Here is a 14,496-nt window from a genome sequence, read left to right as displayed (position 1 = left end):
CAAGTTGTCCGGGGTTGGGTTTTTTCGCCAGGTTTTCTCGAGGGTGCGACAGATCTTCTTGGATTTCTTAAGGTCGTCATTGAACCAGGGGGCTTTTTTGCTACCTTGCTTGATTTGATGAGTTTTCAAGGGTGCTAATTCGTCAGCACTGTGGGTGATCCATTGTATGAGGTTGGAGGCTGCTTGGTTTGGGTCCGATGATTTGGCAGGAGGGTTTTGGTGAAGCGCTGGTCGGTGGTAATTTTGTTCCAGTTTCTGCGGGGGATTGGTTGTGGGTGGTTGTGGGTCGTAGTCTTTTTGTAGTTGAAGTGAACACAGCTGTGGTCCGTCCAGTGGAGAGCAGTGGTGTGATTGAAGGAGATGTGCTTGCTGGAGGTGAAGATTGGGTCGAGCGTGTGTCCCGCGTAGTGGGTGGGGGTGTCAACAAGTTGTTTCAGTCCGAGAATGGCGAGGTTGTCCAGAAGGGTGGTGGTGTTGCTGTCGTTGTTCTTTTTCAGTTGGAAGTTGAGGTCTCCCAGTAGAATGTAGTCCTCGGAGGGGAGGGCGTGTGGGCTGATGAAGTCAGTTATGTCTTCGCTGAATTGTGTGCGGGGTCCTGGTGGCCTGTAGATGAGGGTTCCTCTGAGTGTGGTCTTAGGGTCGGTGTGGATCTGGAAGTGAAGGTGTTCGGCGGTTGCGAGGGCATCGTCGGAACTGGTCGAGATGCGGATGGTGTTCTTATGGACGATGGCGATGCCTCCTCCTGTTTGGTTGATGCGGTCCTTTCAGATGATCTTGTAGCCGTCCGGGATGGCTATGGCGATGTCGGGCGTTGATGAAGCATTCATCCAGGTTTCCGTAAGAAAGGCGACGTCCGGCGATGTGGTGTCGAGTAGGTTCCAAAGTTCGATGGCGTGTCTGTGGACTGAGCGGGTGTTGAGCAGGATGCACTTCAGGTGGTTAGTGTCGGAGCTGTGTTTGGAGTTTGTGGATTTGGTGTGGGTCCTGGTGCAGTCGAGCTTGCGGGAGTGGCAGGTGAAGGGTCCATGGGTTTGTCCTGGGGCGGCTTGGTAGCAGTTTGGGAGTCGGCCGGGGTTAAGTGCTGAGAGGGTTGCGGCGTCGTACGTCATGGGGGTGGAGGGGATTTTGCGGGGGCCAGGGGGTCTGGCGCTGGGCGCGGTCCAGGCACGGACGGGCGCAGACTGCGCGTCAGCTGTTCCGACATAAGTGGAGTGAGGAGGGGGGCGGAGCGAGGGAGGAGCAGCTGGGAGGCGGGAGCGGGGAGGAGAGACGGGCCAGGAGTCACAACAACAAAATGGCAGCACAAACAAAAAGCGAAACAGGGGCACAACCGGAATAACGCTATGATCTGGGCAGTGGTAGCGGCACAATCAGCACAAATAATTTTGCAGGCGATGCGAGCAGTGCAACAATGACAATTAACACCAATGAGCAATCACCAATGAGCAATAAGCAGTATGGCGCTACGATAATGTTACATGTTATAATGTTATATTTTATAATAATAATAATAATAATATAATTATAATTAATAATAATGTTACATGTTATAATGTTACATCAACAACTTCCACCTACTAGATGACTTCCAATCCGGATTCAGACATGAGCACAGTACCGAAACCACCATGATCCACATCGTTGAAGATGTCCTTCAAGCCCAAGACCAAGGCAAAACATGTCTCCTAATCCTCCTAGATCTTTCCTCAGCCTTCGACACAGTGAACAACGAAAAGCTGCTTAAATGCCTGATTGGATTGTTCTAAAATGGTTTAGATCCTTCCTACAAAACCAATTACAGAGATTCCAATTAACGGTAACCTGTCTGCTCCCTCTACGGTCATGGTGGGAGTCCCTCAAGGATCAACCCCCACCCTCTTAAACCTTTATCTAGAACCACTTTTTTTCAATATGGCGATGCTAAACTGCCGATCCCTACCTAGGCATGCTCAGGAAGTATACATGCTCCTAGAGGAACATAAATTGGAGATATTGTTTCTTACTGAAACCTGGCTCTCACCAGACTCTGACCCGGATATAGTCCAGGCGCTACCGCTGGGCTATCTTATACAACACTGGGACCAAGTCAAGAGGAAGGGAGGAGGAATAGCCATAATCTATAGCGACAATCTCTCTTGTCGGCTTCACGGCAGTCCTCTTGATGACTGTGAAAATGTCCACTTCGCAATCCAAGTATCCCCATGTAAAACTCTTTCGGGAATTTTAATTTACCGACCCCCAGGGGTGATAGGACAATTCGATAGTTCCCTTGTGGAAACTTCTATGGCTCTGGCTGGCACTCTCCCCAACTTCATGATCCTGGGGGATTTAAATATCCACTTCGACAATAGTGGAGACAACAGAGCCTCTGAACTACTAGCAGACCTAGCATCCCATCAACTTCACTTGGGGAGCCACCTACCTACTCACTCTGAGGGGCATCTGCTGGACCCCATTTTTTCAAACATCTCAGATATTAAAGTAATGGCACCAATTTCGATACCATGGTCCGACCACATGCTCATTCCATTTAGCTGGTGGACTCCGACTACGCCCCGCCCCAGGCTAGCCCCCTGTAGACCAACGCGCTCTTGGTCCAAACTTGACCCAGATAAATGGAAGCATGCTCTAGAGCTTCTGTCTCCCCCCCCTCGAAGCAGATCCCAAAGATCTGGACACCTTATTCGCCGTATGGATCGAAAACTCGTTGAACATAGTCCTCCCCAAAAAAATCTCACCTAAACCGAAGAGAAAAAACCACCTTACCTTGGTTTACAAAGGAAGTGCGTATTAAAAAAAAACTCTGTAAAAAAGCCGAAAGAGCTTGGAGGAAGGACTACGATCCTAACAATAAGAAGGAGTACAAACTCAATATTCTCCACTACAAGAAGGCACTCAAAGCAGCGCAAGTAGTGTTCTTCGAAGAAAGGATAAGTGCAGCCTCTAGCTCATTGAGGGAAACCTTCCAAATAGTAAAGAAACTCCTAAGAATCCCGGAGCCCTCTCACCTGGTAGACCCCTCGGACGACCGATGTGATGAACTAGCTAAATTCTTTGAGCTAAAAATCCAAAATATTGTGAAACAACTTCCTTCTCACAACCCTACTAATCCACTGGACCTGCCCTTAACGCAAACACAGGATCCTAAGACAGGACTGGATGAGTTTACTCCAATCACTGAGGATACCATCCTGCCTATTTTTCAGTCAATCAAGAGCGGATCAACGCTAGACCCAGCCCCAGTGAAGGCCTTAAAACTTGTGGCATCCACCATTCTGGCCCCAATGGTGAACGTGATAAACTCCTCCCTCTCGCAGGGCATCGTCCCCACGAGTTGGAAGAAGGCTGTGGTTAAGGCCTTATTAAAAAAGCCGAATCTAGACCCGCTGGATCTGAACAACTTTAGGCCAATTTCCCTACTGCCAAGTACCAGCAAGGTAGCTGAAAAATTCATTAACGGCCAGCTGTCTAACTATCTTGAATCAAGCAAACTACTCATGCCCTCACAGACGGGTTTTCGCCCGGGTCAGGGCATGGAGACAGCGATGGTTGTGGTTGTCGAGGAGGCCAGGAAGATCATTGATGCAGGAGGATCAGTGGCAGTGATCCTCCTTGATCTGAGTACGGCCTTCAACACCGTCAACCATCACACACTGATCCAACGGCTCAGGGAACTGGGCATCTCAGGATCTGCACTGTCTTGGTTGAGCTTGGTTTTTACTCAACCGCTCTTTCCAGGTGGCGGAGGGCAATTACATCTCTAAAGCGACCCCGATACACTGTGGAGTCCCACAGGGCTCCTCATTGAGCCCGACGCTCTTCAATGTTTACATGTCTCCCCTGGAAAACATTGTCGCCTCCCATGGAATCAAACTCTTGACCTACGCTGACGACACTCAGCTCGTTGTATCCCTCAACCAAAAGAACAACACTGCCACTGACTTGTATTCCTGCCTTAGGGATATAGCTAGCTGGATGGACAAGTCCCAGCTAAAATTGAACAGCGACAAAACAGAGATCCTGGTCTTGGGCAATCAGTCCCACTATCGTCCAGAGACCCTGTGGTCCCCCTGTATGGGTACCCCTCCCATCCCAAAATCTGACATCAAAAGCCTTGGGATTTGGTTGGATCAAGACCTGACACTGAATACTCAAGCAAGGAAGACGATTGGAGCCTGCTATGGTCTCCTTCATACTACCTGTAAGATCCTACCTCTGCTCCCCTTTCAGTCCAGGAAACTCTTGGTTCAGGGGCTGATATTGTCCAGACTGGATTATGGAAACGCTCTTTATCTTGGGGTCCCAAAGAAAGTTACAGCTAAACTGCAAGTCATGCCAAACACCGCAGCCCGGATCCTCACAGGCACCAATAATCGAAGCTCGGCCAAACCGGCCCTTAGAGCACTCCATTGGCTGCCAATACAAGAGAGAGTACATTTCAAGGCCCTCTGTATAACCCATAAAATCTTACATGGCAAGGCCCCACCCATTCTTAACAATCTTATTGCTCCTTACACAACAAACAGAACCCTTCTGTCTTCGAATCTCCATCTGGCCCTTACACCTAGGATTAAGAGAGCTCGAGCTGGAGGCCGCCTTTTTTCCTATAATGCTTCCAAACTGTGGAGTTTGCTACCCTTGGAAATTAGTGCTCAACCCAGTCTAGCCTCCTTCCGTAAACTCCTAAAAACCTGGCTATTCCCTTAATTCTCCTCTTGTTGTCCACGCCTCTTCTCATCATCAGCGCTGGGACGCTCACGGGCAGCCATGTGCTCTAGAAATCCGTAAACATAAACATAAACATAAACTTAGCGATGTTCTAAGCACTGCGAATATCTCCTACCATATGTATGCTGACGATACCCAGATCTACATCAAAGCTTCTTCTCTCGAGGAGATCCTCTCCGTGAATGAGGCCCCGAAACAGACTGTCCAATGGCTTGCCTCCAATCAAACTCAACGCAAAGAAAACAGAATTTCTCCTAATCTCCCCAACAAAAATCAATCCTGAGCCTCAGCTATGGATGAAGTCCATCACAGCCTTAAACTGCCCATCGACTATCGTAGAATCAGCCAAATCTCTGGGAGTAACCCTGGACTGCAATCTAAACATGCGAGATCACATCAACTTGATGGCCAAATCAGCCAGGTTCCACCTGAGCTACCTAAGGAAACTAAATGTAAATTGATACTTGTATAGCGCACTACTCACCCGCAAGGGTCTCAAGGCGCTTGTACCAATACCGCTGTGGAACCCATCCTGGCTTTCCCTGTGAGGTGTCCACTCCTGGGCACACCCAAGGAGGAGGCCAGGCATCCTTAGCGTTGTGGGGGCCGTTGTGGAGATTAAGCAAGCTATTGCCCAGAGTTGCAGAGTGGGACTCCATGATTGGAATAGGCACCGAGGCGAGAATTATCAGGTCCGTGGAATTTTTGGAGCTCAAGACCCGCCGAGGCAGGGAATTGAACCCTGGTCCTGGGCTAGACCTCTGCATCAGGGTCTGCCGCTCTAACCATTGAGCCACACTTATCCACTGAAATCCTTCCTTGATGCTCCTGACCTTAAAATGGCAGTCCAAGCACTTGTCATCTCTAGACTGGAATATGGCTGTTCCATTCTCTCTGGCTTACCCTTGACCTCCCTGGCACCTTTTAAAGCCTGCCTCAACCCGGCTGCCAGATGACCTATCGGCACAAGGAAGTTAGATCACATTACTCCGCACCTGAAAGCTCTGAACTGGCTTCCTCCCAAGCCCAGAATACAGCTGAAACTGGCATGCATCACGCACAAGGTGCTATACGCAAACTCCCTGGCATATCTTGCACAGAAAGTTGTGATATCTGGAGGAAGCAGAATCTCCCAGTCCGCTAGCGACCTCCTCCTCCAACCTGCACGTTTTCGGGGGAAAAAACGTACAATCGAGCCGTCTCCGGGGCAGCACCAAGAATATAGAACTCTCTCCCATCCGCCGTTAGAAGAATCCCTTCTCTGGCACGCTTCAAGAAGGTAGCCAAAACCTACCTTATGGGTAAATTCAGTTTTTAACTTTTGCTATCAAACACCCCTGCGACCCTGTTTAACGTCTGGCTATGGCCTCCCCCCTCACTACCTAGTTTTCCCCCCAAGATACCTGGGGCCCTGTTTTTGTGTAATTGTAAATATAATTTGGACATACGTGTCCTCTATTTCCCGCACTGTGTGAATATTATGGGATGCTTAACCTTTGTATAACTCTGTGACCCTTGTAAAGCGCTCTGATACCCTAACAGGTCAAGTTTGCGCTCTATAAAACACAAAATAAATAAATATAAGGTTCACTAGGATATTTTGCTCTTACATTTTGGTTCTTATGTGGTTTAGACCACATTGTTTGATGACACCTCTATTCTTCCATATTGATAACCTTGAGTTATCATATTCTGTATTGGCAGGGCCAAATAACCACTATTTTACATTCATCCTGTAGTTTACAATGCAAGTGCTGTTCTGACACATCTCAGACCAGATGCATATGCCCTGCCTACATTCATTGGAAGTCATCATGGACATGTAAGTGTCAATATGCTCTTCATGATAGGCCGAAGCCAAAATAATGTTATATATTATTATTTCATACCAGGATTGCTTAGGTAGAGGGACAATACCTTTCATTTATATATGGTCATGATAATGACGATTTCTCACATTACATGCATTTATATGCACATATGTGCCATATGATGGCACTGATGTGGCGAGCCGTCATCTAGTTCGAAGCGCAGGTAGGCAGCACCTCCCAAATGCAGGTGAATTGTGACTCGAACAGTACAAGGGGTTTGTAATGGTAGCTTACCCCCTTTAATCAGATGGAAATTGCCAGCTCAGGTGTTGAGCTTTATCCACCATGGGATTGCTGACAAAAAACAACATCATGTTTGGGAGGGTGGAGTTGTGGTAGGTATCCTGCCACCAGCTGGATTTCCGCTCTTTGGTCCGTAGTCTGAGGAGTCTGAATGTGACAGTGATGGCAGGGTCCTGACAGAGTTTAAACTGTCATATAGTTAACATTTAAACCAGGTGGGAGTACGGTTCCGATGGCCGACGGATGGACTGTGGGTATTTGACGGTCCACACAAATCTGCCAAAATATAAATAAGGCCCTAGATTCTGTTACCACTACTTATATGTGCTCCTTTTTTTATTCCTAAAAACAGGCCTTCACTACATGCATTTCATTGGGAACTATCAGGCACATGCATCATTGTTGGCTTTTGCAATTTCTTAATTGCGATTTTTAAGGGAATCGCAATTAAGAAATCGCAAAAGCCTATGCATGAAGAAATCGCTGAAAAATTTGCGATTTCTAAACATTCCTTAATTGCGACTCGCAAATTGCGAGTCGCAATTAAGGAATACCTCCCCATTCATTCCTATGGACCTAGCAGGCACTTGCATCAAAGCCTTTTGCGATCACAAACGGTGCGAATCGCAAAAATCGGCCATTTACGATTGCAAAATTAGCTTTTGGGATGCATCAAGGGTGAAGGCCCTCGCAATTTGAGAATTCACAAATATTTGCGAGTTCTCAAATTGCGATTGCATTTAAGGAATAGCATTTTACGATTCCTTAAATGCAATGCATGAAAGTTTCTAAAATTAGCGATTTCGCAATTTGGGGGAGCAAATTACCATGAAGTTGAAATGCGATTCCTTAAATGCAATTGCAATTTGAGAATTCTCAACTATTTGCGAATTCTCAAATTGCAAGGGCCTTCACCCTTTATGGATCCCAAAAGCTGATTTTGCGATCGCAAATGGCTGATTTTTGCGATTCGCACCGTTTGCGATCGCAAAAAGCTTTGATGCATGTGCCTGCAATGGCCTCATTTACAAAGAATTGGTGTAGGGCAGTGCCGCAAATCATTATACTGTGCTGCTCTATGCCAATTAGAAAGGGCTGGAATGCACTGTATTTACAGCATATGGTGTATTACTGTCCGTTCAACCAGTGCCGGCACACAATTTGCAGCTGAGCACCAACATAGGCACCGGTGTCTGTGTTGTTGCTATGATTGTTTTTGTGCAGGAAGGGATTCCCTCATTTCTCTACTGATGAGGGAAGTTATCCCGAAACCCGAGCCATGTCTTGGGCGATATCCTAAAACCCGGGACATGTATCGGGTCTAGAGATCATCAGTTCAACAAGTACCTACTTGCACCCACTGGGGTGAACCACTCAAGAACTCCATGTACCAGAGTCCCTGGGGGCGATCCGGAGGAGGGGCTAGCGGTGTGTGGTCCATTGCGATGGTTTCTACTAATGCCGTAAAGGGCTTTAGAAATAGTGCATCCCAGCTTGAAAGCACACCTCTCGGCCACCAGTAGTCAATGTAGCTTCTTCATGAGGGGTGTGACATGGTGCCACTTAGGTAGATGGAAAATAAGTCTAGCTGCTTGATTTTGAACCAACTGCAGGCGTCTCAATTGATAGGCTGGAATCCCAACAGACAATGAGTTAGCATAGTTCAAACGGGAGATAACCAAGGATAAAATAACCAAGGTCAAAGCTTCCTTGGACAAAAATCTGCTGATCTTTCTTATTCTCCGCAGTTGGAAGAAACCAGCCGAGACCACTGAGCCGATCTGGGTGTTCAGGAACAGGTCTTTGGAGAACACTATTCCCAGACTTTTAGCAGAGCTAACTGGCTCAGGGGGGATGCCCAAAGAGGATGGCCGAAAGTTGGAATGCCACGGGTTGGAGACGCCACCAGTGAGAATCAACTCGGTTTTATATGGGTTCAACTTCAGTTGGTTGGTATTCATCCAGTTACTAATGAAGATCATAGTGTCTTGAAAGTTGGAGGAATTGATGTCGAACACCAGTTGATGGTCGTCCGCATAGTTGTACGTTCCTCTCTTCCTTTCTCTCAGAGAACGATTTAGAGGACAGAGATACACATTAAAAAGAAGGGGAGCGACAGAGGAGCCTTGGGGAACCCCACATGTCAATTGCATCTTTTTGGAAGAGTAGTTACCAAGCAGCACCGTTTGAAACCGATTACTTAGAAAAGAAGAGAGCCACTTCAGTGCCAGACCTTGAATCCCAGCGGTGCTGACATGGTCAGGATAGTATGATCGACCGTGTCAAATGCAGCTGACAGATCTAACAGGACAAAGGCCTGGGGAGTGCCATTGTCGTCTCCTTTCCTCAGTTCATCCAAGACAGTCAGTATGACAGATTCCGTAGAATGGGCAGGTCTAAAACCCGCCTGGTGGGAATCTAAGACTTGGGACTGTTCAACAAATGAACTCAAACAGTTTGCCACGTAGGCCTCAAGGACTTTGCCCAGGTAGGGGAGCAGAGCAGGGAGATAGGGCGATAATTACTAAGGACTGACGGATCTGCGCTTGGTTTCTTCAAGATAGGAAGGATTTCTGCGCTCTCAACAATATCGGGGACAATGCCACAGGTGAGTGAGTTATTGAGGAATGAGAGAGGGGGGTCAGGGCAGATGGAAAAAGCTTTTTAAAGTACACGAGGAGGGCAGCAATCAGTAGGAGAGCTGGAGCCAACCTTTTTTTAGTAGATCGAAGAAGGTCTCCTTTGAGATCGGGGGGAATTTATCCATCCGGGCAGGGTTCTGACAATTATTTGAACCGAGTGTGGGAAGAATAGAAGATGGGATGCTGGCTTTGATGGCAACAATTTTCTCAGTGAAATATAAATTAAGAGAGTCATATAGGGACTGTGACGGGGCCAACTTTAGCGTGACCCTATCTGGGTTGGAGAGCTTGTTAACAATGGAGAAGATCTCTCTAGATTTATTAGATGTGTTAAGAATTTTTTGGGAATAGTATTCTTCCTTAGTAAGGAGGATCTCATTTTTATATTCTTTCAGGAGGTTAGAATAAATTACCTTCTTGTCGATGAGATAGTGGTGCCTCCAGCTGTGTTCAGCCTGTCTTAGCGCAAGTTACTTTTTCTTCAAATTATCAGAAAACCACTGTTGTGCATCATGGGGTCTCAGGACCTTTATTTTCTTGAGCGGAGCGACACAGTCACTTGCCTGCTCAAGTCACCGTTTAATACCCTCTCCCTGGGTCTGAAATGCTTCTTGAGCGGAGGGGGTGGTGTCAGTTAGAAATTAGCTGAAGAGATCCATATTCGCTTGTCTCCAATTTCGTGATTTTAGATTGTTTTACGTTGACATTTGGGGGGGGAGAGACACAGAAAGGAAAAAAGTTATAAAATGATGATCCGACCAAATGCAAGGTGAGATCAAGGGAGGCAAGACCTCCAGATAAGCTGTCCAAATTTGGTCTAGGATATGCCCTTTTATGTGTGTGGCCCCCCTTATGTGTTGGGTGCATTTCATCACAACTAAAAGGTCAGTCATTTCCACTGAGCTGAAGCTTTTCCTAACATCATTGGGCCAATAGTTGAAGTCGCCGATGATCAGAAGTCTGGCATGGTTGATGGCGAGATGAGATATCATTTCACCCAATGCCTGGGAAAACAAAGGCATGTGCTGGGGAGTCTACAAAAGAGGGTGCAAATAAAAGATGATTTAGGGGATTCAAATTTCAGGACTAAGCTGTCAACTGAGGGTGGACCAGTGACCTTTAGAGAGATAAACTGATGATCCTTACGGATAATGGCTGCAACCCCACCCCCGCTTTAACTGAGGGCCTATTGGCCTGCAAAATATAAAACTTGCCTGGTAATGCTGCTAATATATCAGGAGCAGATTTCTCTGTAAGCCACGTTTCAGTGAGGAGAAAGATATCTAGCTTTTCAGAATGCAGGAGCTGAAAAATGTCTAATTGGTGTCTTACCGTAGAATTGGGTGTTTACATAACAGATTTTCAAACCATTAAGTTCCTGCCTTGTCGGGTTTTCAGAGACCTGTGGGTGAAAGGTTGGTGTCGAGGATCGGATCACTGGAGATGTTGTACAAATTTCTGAGAAAGTATGTCTAACATCTAAAATGTTATTTACCAATAAAATATTATGAGTGATATCATTAATATAAAGGTAACCCTGTAGTTATTTTAGCTCCCTGGGCGAGCATTCTGGAAAATGGGCATAGTGCGCGACCCCCGGCCCCGTTAGGGCGTGGTCGGGTGCAGGCGGGCTTGCCTTCGGCGTGCGGGCTCCACGTCCGCTGCTCATCCGGTTCAGCATTGAGTGAAATAGCTGACCGGTGTGGCAAAGCTCCCGATTCTGCATTCCCAGCCGGAAGTCAGGTGAGCCAGTCAGGGGGTGTGTCCGCTTCCCTCTGAAACAAACGGCAAGTGCCGCGCCAGACCGGGGGAGCGGGGACGAATGCAGGCATACAAAATTAGCACAATAGTGAGTATTGGGCTGTAGAGCAATGTGCAAGTAAGCAGGATTTAAGGGTGCAAACGGCAACCTAAAATATACAAGCTAACAAATTAAAAGACTCTAACATATGCAACATGAGCGGCAAGACAAGTAGGATTCTGTGCTGCAGTCCGTCCGCAAGGCTTCTCTCTCCTCACGCTCCGCGTCTGGTTCAGCTTTGAGTGAAATAGCTGGCCGGCGCGGCAAAGCTCCCGATTCCGCCTTCCCAGCCAGAAATCAGGTGAGCCAGTCAGGAGGTGTGTCCGCTTCCCTCTGAAACAAACGGCTAGTGCTGCGTCAGACCGGGGGAGCGGAGACGAATGGAGGCATACAAAATTAGCACAATAGTAGGTACTGGGCTGTAGAGAAATGTGCAAATAAGCAGGATTTAAGAGTGCAAACTGCAATTAAAAATATACGAGCTAAAAAATTAAAGGCTAAAACATATGGAACATGAGCAGCAAGACAAGTAGGATTTGCGCTGCAGTTCGCGAGGCTTCTCTCACCTCACGCTCCAGCTGACAGCGGTCTAACCATCCCTTGCGGGGTGTCCAGGACGAGGTCCCACACTCTCATTATTCAGGTAATGGGGTTTGACCAAATCCGAGCAGGATCCTTAGGCTTATTAGCTCTTTCACACCTACTCACATTCTAGGTACACTTAGGTACATCTAGACAGGCATCTTATGTGTATGTGTTTTATTTTATAAATGCATTTTATATTCATGTATATGTTCATGACTATCGCGAAATGGTAGCACTGTACTATTCCATTTTATTCACTGTACTGGTGATTCTATTACTCTGCTACTGTCTAACAGTTGTAGCAGCGCATATACTTTTCACGAGAAGAACAACAGTGCAATGTATTTCATTACAAGACCGGAGGCTACATTATGCATTTATCCTTTAATAGCAACTCACACAGCCGCACTACATCACAAAGGATAAAGTTCTAGAGTCATAACAAAGGATGTATCTAGGAGATGATCTGCCTCTTTTAAAAGCGGCTCGCCAGCAGATAAGTCACTACTATTACTTGCTCCTTGTCTTTAAGCCTAGACTTGTATTTTGCTTTACTCTTTATCTCTATATCGCTTTATTTTCATTGTATTGTATAACCCAGGTACCTTTATGCCTATTTGGACCTATTTTCAGTGTTTTAAGCCTGTCTTTCAGCGTTTTCTGGCAACCTCGCCATGCTCTTCCTTTAACTCTGTGTCTCAGCACAGATCTTGATGGTGGTGGGTGGCGCAGGCTTCCCCCCTCCCATCCCACCCTCCCTACTAATGGACTTCCAATTTATGGTTGTCCACCTCCCTTCTCCCCTATAAAACGCGCGACCGCGCTTCCCCTCATACCGTCTTTCTGACCGTCCTTTCCTCTTTCCGCCGCCTTAAACGCGCGTCGGATCTCCGCTTCATGCGGCAGAGGCGCGCCTGAGATTTAGATCCATTTCCTGACTTTTGGATTAGAGGAAAGCACGCTCGCGACACCCGCGTTGCGTGCCTTCCCTGCCAAGCCACTTTCCTTTCCCCCGGCGGCTGAGCTCGAGCGCGACTGATTTAGCTTGTCAGTTGCTCTGCTTCAGCCGCCGGGGACCTACGACCACTGCGCTCGTCTCCCTGACTCATCTAGGAATATATCTAAACACGCTTTTAAGCGTCCCTTCATTTCACCAATACTTCCCTGCCTTTTCAATACTCTGCTGTAGCCTTAAACTTTAACTTCCCCATTATTTCACCTTTTTATTATGCTGTTCACCATAATTATACCCCATCACCTATAAATAATTACCTTAATTACCTTTTAATTACCAAAAAAAAAAAAAAGGGGGAATAGCCTGAGGCTTCACCTGCAAAAAAAAAAAAAAAAAAAGAATACCAATTAAAAAAAAAAAAAAAAAGGAGAGGAGTAATAGGGGGATCTAATTATTACCTTACCTGTTAATAATCTTTCTTCACCACACCATGTCTGACGTGGATTCTGATGATGCCACTGCTAGCTCACCTGCCCCCATTGACGATTCGCTTAAAAAATTTCTGCAACAAGAAATTAAGTCTTGCATGATGTCCTCCCTCAGAGATGTCATGCTCTCTAAAAGACCAGGTGACCCCCAGGATCTCCCCTTACACGGTAAGAGACCCAAAAAGACCAAACATTGCGAAAGCACTACAGGCCCTAGCGCCTTTCAAAACATAGGAGGTCCTAGCACCTCACTTTGGATGGGAGGCCACCGCGCCCCACTTGAACCTGATGTCCCTCGGGACACTCCTTTGACCGGTGCCCATGGCGGCACAAATGTGTACGGTGTCCCTCGCGGCACACTTTGGAATAGTGCTATTCAAACAAATACAAATGTTGGTCTTGACTCCTCTCCCTCCTCCTTGGATGACAACTCCTCCAAAGACCCCTCAGACGAGTTCGTCTTTGACCTGGATGAGGTCCAACATGATCTCCACTCCCATTTCGATCCGGAACCTACTCCAAAGAATATTATTCTAAACCCTATTGGGGAGGAAATGTTTTCCCCCCTAAACATTTCTCACCCCAACAGCTCTAAATGGTTCCCGCAGGATCATGTTTCCAAATTTGTGGCACGCTGGTTGAGAAACCTTCTGGATAGAAACACCAGAAACACAATGAGGTCTGAATCCCCCAGACCTACCATTGATGACAGAGTCTGCCAAACGCCAAACCTAGACCCTAGCCTCATTAAATTCCTTTTTAAATTAGGACGTGACCCCAGAAAAGGCTTGGAGAGGGCCCTCAAGGGCTGCCAAGACCGACTCCTGGACGTCCTGGGACCCTTGGTTAGAATCCTAGATATGGCGGAGCAGTCCCACCTCTCCTCTACCCCCTTGAACGTCGACCTCGTTCGAGGCTGGAGCCAAAGGGCTATCGTCCTCCTTGGCAACGCCAACTCTGGTTTGAACATTGAGAGGAGGAGATCTATCCTGAACAAAATCAACCCCAAATTAGGTGACATGGCGGAGAAAGAACCCTCCCAGAACCCCAAAGGCCTCCTTTTCGGAGAGGACATAATCAAAGAAATTGGCAAATATGTAAACACCTTTACTGCCCTTGATAGAGCCCAGAACAACCTGAGACGGGTCTTCAACACCAACCTTTTTGGCCAGGCCGGCAGAAG

The sequence above is a fragment of the Lissotriton helveticus genome, chromosome 8, assembly GCF_964261635.1.
Source record: "Lissotriton helveticus chromosome 8, aLisHel1.1, whole genome shotgun sequence".
Taxonomy (NCBI): Eukaryota; Metazoa; Chordata; class Amphibia; order Caudata; family Salamandridae; genus Lissotriton; species Lissotriton helveticus.
This window is presented reverse-complemented; position numbering follows the sequence as displayed.